General features: G+C 37.2%; 1 pseudogene; it reads left to right on the forward strand.

Annotated features, from left to right (window-relative positions):
• The first annotated feature begins 3395 nt into the window (after positions 1-3395).
• Positions 3396-4739, forward strand: LOC127137677 (uncharacterized; annotated as a pseudogene).
• Positions 4740-14196: the final 9457 nt, after the last annotated feature.

Below are 14196 nucleotides of genomic sequence, written 5' to 3' on the forward strand. Positions count from 1 at the left end.
TTGTCCTTAAGAACATGTTTGCTTTTGGAATCATCTCCATCTGACCAACACATCAGAAGTTAGGTTTCAGTGCATTTCAAAATAGTCAGATGAATTGACTGATCAACTTCTCAAGTCCATAACTCATACCTTGATGAATTGATGATTGAGGGCACTCAAATAAGTTCAAATATGCATGGAATTATGAATTAAAGAACTTCCCTTTATTGTATTTGGCCATGGGCTGAGGTTGCTTCAGGAGCAAGGCATTGTTGTACACAAATGAATTAGGGTTTCCTTGAAGAACAAGACCTCAAAAACTTTGACTTGATTTGATCAAAATGATGAATTGAGATGCTAGGGAGGCATATTTGATGAATTGAGAGCTTTGGGAACCATTACCATGCTTGCTTTCATCTTCTCTTGGCCATGTCATTGCACAGATGATCTCCTAGAAGCTTTGAACCTTGTGATTGCTCAAGCTACAAACAAGAAATGTTAGTGACATATTTTGGTGCTTTTGGTTAGTAAACAAAAATAAGAAAAGCAATGATATACAATTCAAGCATGCTTGGTGATCTCAAACCACTCACAAGGAGTCCCACCCAATGGCAAGGGGAACCAAGATGCTTATGATCCTTGAGGCTTTTGCAAATGAAATGTTATGATGCCATGAGGGATCTTAGGGCCAAAATTGGGGTCTTACAATACTGTCTTGGGATATCCAAACCGTGTTTTGTTGCTTACGTGTCATGGCTCAATGGCTAGTTCAGAGAAAAAAGAAATATTTGAAGAGCCTGAAGATGGAGTGAGAAAAATAGTGCTAGCATCAAATATTGCTAAAACGAGTATCACAATAGATGATGTTGTTTTTGTTCTGGACTGTGGAAAAGAAAAAGAAACATCATATGATGCACTGAATAATGCGCCTTGTTTGCTTCCTACATGGATCTCTAAGGCTTCTACTCATCAAACAAGAGGAAGAGCTGGCCGTGTTCAACCTGGAGAGTGTTACCATCTTTATCCTAGATGTGTATATGATGGTTTTGCAGAGTATTAATTGCCAGAAATTTTGAGAAAACATTGCTAGAACTCCCCATTTTCCATCACAAACAATGAGCCCTTCAAATATGATTTCAGCTTTTGGTGCTCAACCTACACCTATTACCGGATTCTACCCAATCATCCCAAATCAGCAGTTTTCTATGCAAGCACCACAATAACACCATCACCGACACGCTTATTTGCTAGCTGCTTCAAAAGTGAGCCCGATTTGTCACTCTACCCAAGGATGAGTACAAGGTGTCTTTCGATCACTTCGTTCTTTCCTTTTCTAAGTGAATAAACCTTCTCCGATATGGCATCCGAAACAAACCCAAGCAGCATGCCATCTGCGCTAATTGATACATAGACGATTCTCTGGCCCATTCCTTCTGTTTCAGCATGATTTCCTACGTCGGACACTTAAGTCCATGAATGGCAAAGTGCTTCATCCATGCTACTGCCGGTAACCGTATACCGCGCCAAACCGCCAAAAATATTTCTCAGAAGCAACAAGGGGTACTATTTGATGGTCATATGTCGTGGGCTTGTGAGGCATTTTCAAAGCATCATGCAAAAGAGTTGATCTTATCCCGAGCTCTACATTGGTGTTGGACATTATTCATGATCAAACTTTGGAATCATGGTCTTCTTGGTGCCTGCACAATGAACAACAATCAGTTCATGATTTTCAATATACTTCATTTTATGTTAATTTGACCGGACCTGGAGGAACTTCCACTGTATCCAGATATCCACCAGATATTCCTCATAGCAACCATTCAACTTCTCTTCCGGATTTTGGAGCATCAAGAGTTTCTGCTCACTATAATCCTTATGCATCAACCTTTGAGCAGCCGTTAAGTTCAAAATTCAGTTCAAGCTTTTTACGACAAGAAAATGATATAGTTTATGGTAAAAATTATGGTCCTTCTAGATATAGGGAAGGGGATAGTGTTGGATCAAGACATACAGCATCGCCAAAACCAGCAGGAGCTATTGATCGGATCTTGCCAGGGTCTGGTGAACAATATGATCCACTTTTTAATAGCATTGCGCATTCATCTCTTGCTTAGCTATAATGAAGTTGATCCTGCCATGAAGCACTATTGCAAGTACACTCAGCTCGAAGAAACAATATCATCACTTGAACTTGAAATTCAGGTGCGGAAAGAGTGGGGGTATTTAGCAGGACAGTTTTTGACAGTAGAAGCTAATAAAAGAAAGGTTGAAAGGCTAGAAAAGCTTCAGGAAGAACGTAGGAAGCTGCAAAGAAAGATTGTGTTCCACTCTGAATCCTGGAAATACAAGAAGTTGATGAAAGAATGTGATGAGTTTCTCAATCACATTGCTGCTTTGGAAGTTTTGGTGAGTAATGTTGAAGCAGAGGATCTACAACAAGTTATTGACCGCACTCACAGTTGGCAGGAAACAATAATGTGTTTCATTAATCGGTTGATGGATGAGTACTCAGCATTTAATGACATTATTCAACCAATTCAAGTTGTTGTGTATGAGATGAAATTTGGGTTATCACTTGTTCTATCAAGCATATTAGAAAAAGAATATTTGAGAAAAGTTGGGCATGAAAACATCAACCTGGTTTATGATAACAATGGTGTTCTAAATAGTAATTAACTGATCAATCAAAGAATTCAGAGCCGGCTTTTCTTTTCAAGAGATTAATACAGTTCAGTGCAAACAAAATGAAGTCATTGCTTTGCAAGATTCCAATTGCATGTTTACGGTATACCGTTGTTGTATGTCTGATGTTCATCCAAGTGAAGAGAGTAATGTAGAATTACTGAAAGAGGAGAATCTAAGGAACAAATGGAACTGGAAGGGGAAAGTTCTTTACCCGACAACAAAAGTTGTGATTTTTCTGATGGAAATGAGAAGATTAAGAATGTTGCTTCTGTTGGGTTTGGTGAGCTTTTCAGATTTGCTGATGGGTTGGATTATATTCTCATGACAGTTGGAACTCTTGGAGCAATTGTACATGGTTGTTCATTGCCACTTTTTCTTCGGTTCTTTGCTGATCTTGTTAACTCTTTTGGTTCTAATGCTGACGATTTGGACAAGATAAACATTGTTTCTGATAGGAAATGTGGGGTCCACTGAATCAATGGGTTTGATGAAAATGGAGGGTTTTTCTGATTAGGGTTTTGATTTCTTCTTCTTCACTCTCTTTTGCTGTTAATGACTTGTTTTAGATTAAGAGCTTCTATATCAGTTTATGTAGCTGATAGATTTTCATGTTTTTTTGAGGACATCTGAGTTCTAATATTGGCAGGAATGGATATTGTACAAGAAAGTTTGTTATTGTCCTTCTCGCCTAACCCACCGCAGTTACCAATTGATGAGGAGCTTTATTGATGGTTGAAGAGAGGGCCCAGGAAATACTGTGTACAATTCAGCCTAATGTTGTTTTTGAGGTGAATAGAAAGTAGATCATTGATTTCATTCAGAGGCTGATTGGAGGTTACTATGGGGGAGAGGTTTTCGTGTTTGGATCAGTCCCACTGAAAATCTACCTTCTAGATGGAGAAATTGACTTGACAGTTCTCAGTCAAGAAAGTGTAGAGGAGGATTTGGCGCAAGCAATATGCAATCTACTTGGAAGTGGAGAAGACCTCGAATATGAAGTGAAAGATATACATCATATACGTGCTCCGGTAAAGGTTGTAAAATGCACAGTGAAAGGTATAGCGGTTGACATCTCTTTCAACCAGATGGTTGGACTCTATGCTCTGCGCTTTTTGGCAGAGGTTGACCAACTTGTCGTGAAAAACCATGTCTTCAAACGCAGTATAATCTTAGTCAAGCTTGGTGCTATTATGAGATTCGACTTCTTGGTGCACACCATGGCCTGCTCTCAACATATGCTCTTGAAATATTAGTTTTATATATTATCAATCGTTTTCATCCATCATTGTGCGGTTCTCTAGAGGTGCTATACAGATTTTTTGACTACTACAACACATTTGATTGGGAGAAAAACTATATCACCATAGATGGTCCGCAACCATTATCCTCCCTTCCAGAAATTGTTGAGAAACCAGAATCTAATCGAGGTGATTTGCTTCTCAGTAAAGAGCTTCTGAAAAATTACAGGGAGATGTGCTCTTTTCCAAAGGCATGCGAGACTACACCCAGTGAATTCCCCATCAAGTGCATGAACATTTTGGATCCTCTAAAAAAGCGACAACAACCTAGGCCGCAGTGTCAACAAAAGCACTTTACATCGAACTCGTTACGCTTTTGCCTTCGGTGCTGAAAAGCTTAAGGAGATTCTTGATCTTCAAGGAGAAAGCATGGGTGGAGCACTTGAAGTGTTTTTCATGAACACCTTGAATAGAAATCGGAAAGGACAAAGGCCAGATATCGATGTTCCTGTTCCTGCATTTGGTACGGGAAAATCTGAAGAGCCTGTCCTTGTTGGAGATTGTGACAGTTTCTATGGTGGCTTACAACATGTTCAGATGTACCGTAACTATGATGTGCCGCTTGCACCTCCAATTTCCCCACCGATACCATTTGATGCTGACATGCTTAAGCTACAACAAAACTGGCTTAGGTATTATCATAGAGGTACTAATGTATACGTCCCTAGACAGACATTCTTTCATCCAAATGCTCGTCCGCATCCAAGTTATAGCCTTGATGAAATAGGGAAATCGTGAGGAACAGGCACATACATACATGACATGACTCTTACTACCTACTAAAATACCCGATAATTCTTCTCCTAGACGAGGCCACGAATGCATTGGACTCCGAGTCAGAAAAGCTGGTTCAAAAAGCTCTTGATAGGTTCATGATTGGTAGAACAACTCTTGTAATCGCGCATCGACTATCTACTATTCGCAAAGTGGACCTTGTCGTTGTACTTCAGCAAGGAAGTGTTTCTGAAATTGGAACTCACGACGAGCTCTTTGCTAAAGAGAAAAATAGATTTATGCCAAGCTTATCAGAATGCAGGAGACGGCAAATGAAAGTTCAACAAGCAATTCCAAAAAAGTAGTGCAAGGCCTTCAAGTGCTAGGAATTCTGGTTTGTATTGCAGTGGCGACTTGCCCTTGTTCTCGTTGTTGTTTTCACGGTTTTTGTCGCAGCCACTGTCTTATAGAAAATGTTCATGTCGGTTTTTCTCTGGTGACATGGAAGCTGCTCATGCTAAGGCCACACAACTAGCTGGGGAGGCTATAGCCAATGTAGCAGGACTGCTGCAACACATAACACACAAAATCAGTTCAAGTCAAAAACACATCCTATTTTCATCTAAGCAGGTTTATAGTGGTGAAGCCTTTCTTACCAACAGTAAAGTTTTCAAAATGAAGAGAATTGAGGTAGGGACCACCAAGCTAGGGTGAGGACAAAAAAAACTCCAAGCACCCTCCGTACGAACAGGCTTCACTACACAACAGAAAACACAGCAGAGGAAAGAGATGAGTAGCATATAAAAGGGAAATTACTATTCACAGAGAACCCTAATTTGGGAGAGGGGCGGCTACCATTCAAAAAAGAAAAAGAGAGGATTCAAGAAGACTGTTCACACAGAAAAATAACCCTCCATACTCCACGCTTCAGCTATAAAAACCACAAATCCCTTAAGCTCTCCGCCACCACCCTTGTTACAACCTGAAAGGCTACAATCGGAACCGTCCCATCACAACTCGACGTTCTTCCGGCAACAACAACAACATTCGACTCAGTTCTATTACCGAGTTTCGTTACCTGCAGCAACAACAACCCAAAGCGGTAGCAACCTTGGTATTTCGGTAACTCACATGTTCGAGTTCTTTCTTTTTCCGTGTGTGTTTCCATGTGCATCATTTGATTTTTTTTTGTGTTTAATCTTCATTTTCATTTGTTAGTGTATTTTGTCAAGTCTTGAGTTTTTTTCTCTGAGTTACAGTAAAAAGATGGAAGTCATCAAGCCAGTCCTGCTACTGCTACTGTTACATTTGTTATTTAGTTATATTCAACGCCTGTTTATTTTATTTATAGTAGTGCAGGCGATACTTGAATAACAAAATAGTTCTAGCCTAGTGGCAGAAACGTTGGTTGGTAAACCTTAGGTTCAGGATTTGATCCCTGGGTTCTAGCATTCTTGTTTTTTAATATACTTTCCATTTCCTACTAGTTTTTATTATTATTACCATTTTTTATTATTTTAAACCTTTTATGATTTTTTTTCTCTTTTTTTAAAACACTTGTTGATTTTAATGTTTGTCCTTGATTTATTGTTTAAACATCAATTTTTAATTTATGGATTTGGCAATATTCTTGTTATTTATCCATGATTATATTTATCGATATATTGATAGTATTTCGCCGCATTTTGGTTAATCGCATATGACATTTCAATTATTGTCAACATGCGCAAACCGGCTTTGAGCACATTATTTAGGTTTTGTGTGTCCCTCAATTTCCATCCGTGCAAATCTCAATTTTACCTCTTTTCGATTTAATTTTTAAGTGTGTTGTAAATATAACTTGTTGTGTTATTTTCTTCACATGGCTTGCTCTTGGGCCTTCTTACAATGAGACAGTTCTCTTGCACTTACACTCATACATCGCATTGCTTGTTGTTTGGGCCCGATTTAATTATTCTATTACTTTGAATCCCCATTCGATAAAATGTACCCCCCACTCCCCTGGCATGTAATAATTTTACTGTTTTATTTCTTTATTGCTTGACTGTTTAGTTAGCTACTAACACAAGAATAAAATCAACCATTTCCAAAAGATCAAAAATAAGACTCCATCCAATTTCGAGTGTTTTCTCAATAAACAAATCAATCCATTTCTTCCTCCCATTCTATTCCATTTCTTTCAAACCGTCATCAAATGCTCGATCCAATGTCAAGTCATTTTTCATAATAAAAACTTAAAAAAATATTAATTCATATTTAAGACCTTTTAAATAAAGATGGAAATCAATCGTGGTGGATACCACGCATTCCTGAGACTAGGGTTCGAGGTGGATGCCTCGCCTACCCTAGCTCTCGCCATCATACAAATTTATCTATTCTGGTTCTCTCAAACACTCATTCAAATTTCTCTTAAACGTCCATCAATTCTTGATCCAATGTCAAATCATTTTCACAACAAAACTCAAAATACTTAATTCCTATCTAAACACTTTTCAATAAGGATGGAAATGGAACGTGGTGGATACTACGCATTCCTGAGATTAAGATTCGAGGTGGATGCCTCGCCTATCTTATCCCTCGCCATCATTTAAAATTGTCAATATGGTTTCTTCAAACCCTTTCTCAATCAAAACTCAAAACACTTAATTCTTATTAAACATTTTTGCAAATAAGATGGAAATGGAACATGGTGGATACCACGCCCTCCTGAGACTAGGATTTGAGATGGATATCTCGCCCATCCAAGTTCTCGCCATTACTCAAAATACATCAAGCTAATCAATTTCTTTTCTCACCGCCGGGTGAATAATCCTTCAAACCTTTTCAAAAACGAAAGGTACTTTGTTTCAAAACAATGCAAGGCAATGTTTCTCCACCTATTTTGGGTAGTCTAACAATGTTTTCGACGATTTGACACAAAGTAGCTTTCGCTAAAATCGACCAACAAACAAATATTTTTCTACCCATAACTACGTAAGCCTTGATTTCTCTATTGAGATATTGTAAGACTCCAATTTTGACCCTAAGATCCCTCATGGCATCATAGCATTACATTCACATTGCCTCAAGGATCATAAGCATCTTCGCTCCTTACCTTTGGGGTGGGATCTCTTGTGAGTGGTTTGAGATCTCCAAGCATACTTGAATTGTATATCATTGCTTTTCTCATTTTTATTTACTAACCAAAAGCACAAAAATATGTCACTAACATCTTTGGTTTGTAGCTTGAGTAGTCACAAGGTCAAAAGCTTCTAAGATATCCTATAGGCAATGATATGGTCAAGAGAAGATAAAGGTAAGCATGGCTATGGTTCCCAAAGCTCTCATCCATCAAATATGCCTCCCAAGCATATCAATTTATCATTTTTTATCAAAGCAAATCAAAAGGCTTAAGACTTGTTCCCCAAGGAAACCTTATTTCATTTGTTCATCAACTGTGCTTTGCTCATGAAGCAACCTCAACCCATGATCAAATAAAATTAAGGGAAACTCTTCAATTCATCATTTCATGCATATTTGAACTTATTTGTGTATCCTCAATCATCAATTCATCAAGATGTGAGGTTTGGACTTGAGAAGTTGATCAGTCAATTCATCTGGCTATTTTGAAATACACTGAGACCTAGCTTTTAATGTGTTTGTCAAATGGAGATGACCCTAAGAGCATATATGTTCTTAAGAACCATATGAACAACTTTAATGTTCATCAAAATTTTACTTGAAGCTTGGAAGGTCATCATCCATTCCAAAACATTATAGGTCATTTTGACTGAAACCCTAATTTTAGGTCTACTTCACCAGGACATAACTACTTCATTTTTCATGATTTGGAGGTGAGATTTAATGAATTGGAAAGATTACGATGTCTACTTAAAATGTTATGTTGAACAAAATTGCAAAATCTCAAAATAAATACATGTGATAATGCAAAACATTATAGGTCACTTTGGACCAAATGCATTGAAATGTGAAAAAGTCTAACTTCAAGTGCCCATAACTTCTTCATCGAAAATCCAAATGATGCAAAATATGAGTTCAAATTGATTTACTTGAAAATATCTACAACTTTCATGTTGAAGATTTTGTCATTTGGAGCTTCCATCACTGAGACAGAAGGGCTTGAACTTTGGCCAATTTTGAAAATTCCACATATGCATGTTTTGCACCCTACACTTCTAGTTCAATTTTCACTAATTTCCAAGGCCCAAATGGAGTTTTGATCAACATGACATTTGTTCCTTATGCAATAAGCTTTCCAACCATTATTCATAAGGTTGCATTTTGATATTGGACATGGCATTTTCGAAGGCTTCAATGTAATAGTGCATTTTGTGAAAATCATTTCAATTGCCATGCGTGATCCAAATACACCTCATATGCACGTCCAAAACATATTTGGTGATGTTTAGCTTGCCATTCCAATCAGAATTGGGCCCTCTATGCGCCTGTACAGGCCCATGCATGGAGGCCCTCTTCACTCATGCACACGATTTTGCTCATGCATTCAGCCTTGCTCATCTATAAATACAAGGCCTTGGCTTCATAATTTCTCAACCTTAAGGAGCCCCAATTGCTGCTCAATTGAAAACTCAACCCTCACTAAAGGAACTATTGCATTTCTCTTCAAATTTTTCAGATCTGAATTTTGATTTCATCGATCAATATTCAGATCTCAAAGTTCCTAAACCTTTTCTACTTGATCCATAGTGCTTACTGTTCGTAAAAGAATCCAAAGATCTTGACTCACATCCTTGCAATTCAAAGGTTTTATTCAACTTAATTTTTCTTTGAACCAGCTTGTATATTGTTCCATTTGCTTTGTTATTGTGTGATCTGAACTCCTCTGCATAGAGGCAACATTATTGTGCTTTCAATTTTTGAAAATCATTGAGTTCACTTGAACACCAGAGAATTTCCACCTCTGATTTCTTCCAATCTAGAGATCTAGAGTGGAATTGAGTGGTACAGGGGTGATGTACATCTCCCCAACTTTCGAATGATGTCTGGATCGTGCATTTTGGTTGCCTTTTGAATCTCTGCAAATTTTGGACTTTGCCGGAGCTGGCCGGAGAAGACGGTGGCGCTGGCCACCATCCGTTCTCCAGATTCAATCAGGAGCGTCCATCTCCTTTTCCAGATTGAATCTCAACCATGCCTTGTTATGACTTTTTTTGAGGTTCCATGTGATGCATTAACCTTGGTGTTTGGTGAGCGTGCGCGCGTGGACTCTCTGATCTGCCAGCTCAATTAATGAGCTTAGATCCAATGGCTCACGCTTTTTCACATTTTCCATTTTCTGATTTTAATTTCTTTTATTTCTTTTAATTCCATTTTATTTCTAAAATTCATATCTCTCTCATTATTGGTCCAAAAATTGTGAGACCAATTGCATTATTTCTCTTTTAATTTCAAGTTTCTAAAAATGATTTTTAATATTTTTATTTTATCATTCGATATTTTTCATGAATTTTCTCTTTTCTGGTTATTTTTAATTTATTTTAAATAGTTTTTGATATTCAAAAAATACAAAAATATTTTTCCAACCTCTTTGAATGATGATAGATCTATGAAAAATATTCTCATCAATTTATTAAATGATTTGAGATTTATTTGAGATTTTAGTTCAATTAGGTTATTTTTATGCATTTTTAATTTATTTAAAATAGTTTATGACTTTTAAAAATGCTGAAATTTTTTGTCAAACTTTGTTTGACCTTGTTGAACTTGGGATGATTCACTTGGACTTTTCAAAGTTGATTTGAAGTGAGTTTGAAGTTTGATCTTTCTTTATTATTTTAATTCAAGTTTTATTTGAAATATTAAAAATGCCAAAAATATTTTATTTGTTTCTTGACTTCTAGTCTTCATTTCGCTTATGTTTTCTATTGTTTGACCTTGATCTTCTCTATCTTTGGTCAACACTTGTGGATTATTACATACCATTTCCATTAATGCACCTTAATTCTTCTTCTTCTTCTCCTTCTTCTTTTTCTTTTTTGATCAATGAGTTAAAGATTGGTGGTTAACATTTATTAGGGAGGTTTAATCTTCCTTGATTCAAATCTAATTCATCTTGATCATAGATCAAGTGAATGGCTTTACATTAAGGATAGATTGCTTCCTAAATCATGCAAAGGACCTAAATCAATACAAGATCATTTCTCATCTTCTTTTTGGCATGGCAAGTTGTTGGAGTTTGATTCACTAATCAAGACCTCTAACTTGTGTTATTGCCTACATTATTATTGACCGGCCTCAGATAGTTGTGACTTCTACATAAGTCCAATTACGATTGCTTAACATAGCGCTAAATTTGTCTTATGACACACTAACTATTAACACTAACTATTAACCATTAACATTTAATTCTTGCTCTTTACATTTATGCAATTTACTATTCTTGTACATATTATTCATTTGCTTTTTCCTTTGCTCAGTTGAGCACATGTTTATGTTAATGCAATTTTCCTTTTGCTCACTTGAGCATATAATTGTATATATATTATTGTGCTTGTGTTTTGTTTTGCTTGTTGTGGACCAAATGCAAAGAAATGGACAAATAGACTTAGTTTCTAGGACTTTCCCTATGCAAATTGGAGTAAAAGGACCTTAATGTTGAAGATGGATTAGAAGGATCAAACCTCTAGACTCACTCTTGTCCATTCTTGATTTTCCTCATAAGACTCTTTGATGTGTGTGTGTTTTTGTGCTAGGGGATCCTATGAGAGTTCAACTTGAAGAATCATTGCCATGTTCATCCAAAGTGAAAGATATAAGAGCCATTGGGGATCTTCTAAGAAGCTTGTTTGATTATGTTGATTGCTTGAGCTTATACCTATTTTGCTTGCATATTCCAAAGGATGGGAGCTACTTGGATCATCAATGTGATCTCAAGAGAGGAACTCCATTTGTGGTGTTATTTCTTATCCCTTATCTCTTATATATTTAGGACTTTAGCCATTCTTCTTCTTCCCTCCACTCTAACCCAAGCCAAAACTCTTTTGTGCAAACATTAACACTTATTTTCAAACATTAGAAACCTAAGCCTTATGCTTTTGATTTTCAAACTTTCTTTTCCTAACACTTATTTTGAATTGAATCTTTAAGTCAACTTTGACCATATTTTGTAAATACTTTTCATTGGTAAATATAACTCATTCAAATCCTTTTTTGTGGTTTCAATGGCCACTCTCTTTATCAAAACTTTTTCATAACCTTTAGCTATTAGGTTTGAGTTATCCTTGAGGTAGATGTAATACTCACCTATAACCTTAGTGATGGACAATGAGTCTTCCATGCTTATTATAGGGTTAACCCCTCACTAGCTTGTTGAAGCTATCCTCACATGGTGGATTTGTGGTTTTAGGTACAGTTTTTTCCCTTGGATAACAAAAGACCTTAAGGCTTTTGTACCAATCAATTCACCAACTCATTTTGAGATTTTTACCCCGAACTACGAGGTTTTGATCCTAATCTTTTTTAAGATTATACGTAGGCAATGGGTTCATCCATCCAAACACAAATTATAAATAACTTGTATAATCTCTTCTCATCTCTTCAATCATGTTTGCACAAACAAAATTTTCACAAAATACCAACCTTACAACAAATGTGAAAAGGGATCCCTAGGAGTACCTAGGATGTTTTGGGTGCTTAAAACCTTCCCATTGCATAACCAACCCCCTTACCCCGATCTCTGACATTTTTACTAGTTTTTGATTCGATAAAACTTTTAGGTTTTTGTTCGCTTTCTAACCATTCCTTTGGATAAATAGAAGTGCGGTGGCGACTCGACTTGTATGGTTTACCTTAGATTTAGTCAATATCTCTAATGGTAACGAATACCTCGCTACAGAAAAGTGGCGACTCTGGTGGGGACATTTGCCTAGTGGTTTTGTCTACTTTTCATATTGGTTGTATTGTTGTGTATATTATTTTGGTGACATATTTTTGTGCAATTTAGGATTACTGTATTGTATGTAATGATTGAATTGCTTGAATATTAATTCCTTGTATGCTTGGTGATCCTTGTGAGATGAGTTCTATACCCGGACTCGAGTGAACTTAGGATAGGAGAATGGCATAGTCTTGTTGACTTGTGTGGAGTTATTCCTTAGCAAGTTGACTTACAAGTCCATTCACTTGGTGGAGGTCATGATGGGATCAATAATGTCACACAAGTAGTTGTGGTTAGACATTACTCTTTCCAATATAGACCTTAGAAGCCAAGGACCTTAGTTTACCAAACCATCTTGGCCTATTCTTAGGATGTAGTGTGAAAGTCGTTCAAGTGTAAGATTTGATACGATTGTTAAGCGATACTACACTCATAAGAGTCTCTCTTGAGAATATTTTTGGAATACGAGTAGTCGTTTCTCCGATAATATCCGAAAGATGGGATGATGACTATGGGAACCTCTTATAGAACATGTTTGGCAGGTTTAAACCCTAGTACACTCTCGTTGGGTGGTTCTTAACCAAGACTCCATGCTCGTGACTTGGAACAAACCCTTGATTCATGGTTGATCGGTTCTTGTATCCTTAATATCAATGGAACTTGGGTATTGATAAGGTGTAAACCATAATCCACTAAAATGGATGATTGATATTAAGGATGACATGATCCATCCCTTGACCTTTGTTTGGTGTGCTTTGCTTGATCCTTGAGTGTGATTGTTGCATCCATGCATTCATGCACCCATTTGCATCCATATCATCAATAAGAATTTTTCAAGGAACCTAAGAGGTCTATTTGCAAATTTTCAGACATGGAAAGAAAAAGAAGGAATACAAAGAAGTACAGTTTTAGACAACCCGACTTGAAAGAGCTAAGGAATTTGACATCCTATGTATTAGATCCCTTGGGTTTCAAGGCTCGTTTTGGGAAGCTTCTATCTGTTCTGACTACTCAAGTAGATGAAGGATTGATGAGTGTATTGGTGCAGTTCTATGATCCCTTGTACCGTTGCTTCACATTTCCGGATTTCCAGCTTTTGCCTACACTTGAGGAGTACGCCTACCTTGTGGGTATACCTATTCTAGACCAGTTGTCGTTCAGTGGCTTAGAGAGTGTTCCTACTTCTCAAGAGATAGCTGATATGTTGCATATAGATGAATCTCTAGTTGGTGCTCATATGACTACCAAAGGTGGAATTGAAGGTCTCCCTTCTGAGTTCCTCATTTCTCAAGCTACTATGTATGGGAAGGCCATGAGTGAGGACGCCTTTGAGGCCATATTTGTACTTCTCATCTATGGGCTAGTGTTATTCCCCAACATCGACAAGTTTATGGATGTGAACACTATAAGGATTTTCTCTACTCTTAATCTCGTTCCGACTCTGTTGGGTAACACTTAATTTTTTTGCATATGAGGAATGCAAAGGGTGGTGGTACCATTGTGTGTTGTTTGCCACTGTTGTACAAGTGGTTTATTTCGCACTTGCCACAGACGGTCGCCTTCAAGGAGAACAAAGGATGTCTACGGTGGTCTACGAGACTTATGTCTCTCACTAATGAT

The sequence above is a fragment of the Lathyrus oleraceus genome, chromosome 1, assembly GCF_024323335.1.
Source record: "Lathyrus oleraceus cultivar Zhongwan6 chromosome 1, CAAS_Psat_ZW6_1.0, whole genome shotgun sequence".
NCBI lineage: Eukaryota > Viridiplantae > Streptophyta > Magnoliopsida > Fabales > Fabaceae > Lathyrus > Lathyrus oleraceus.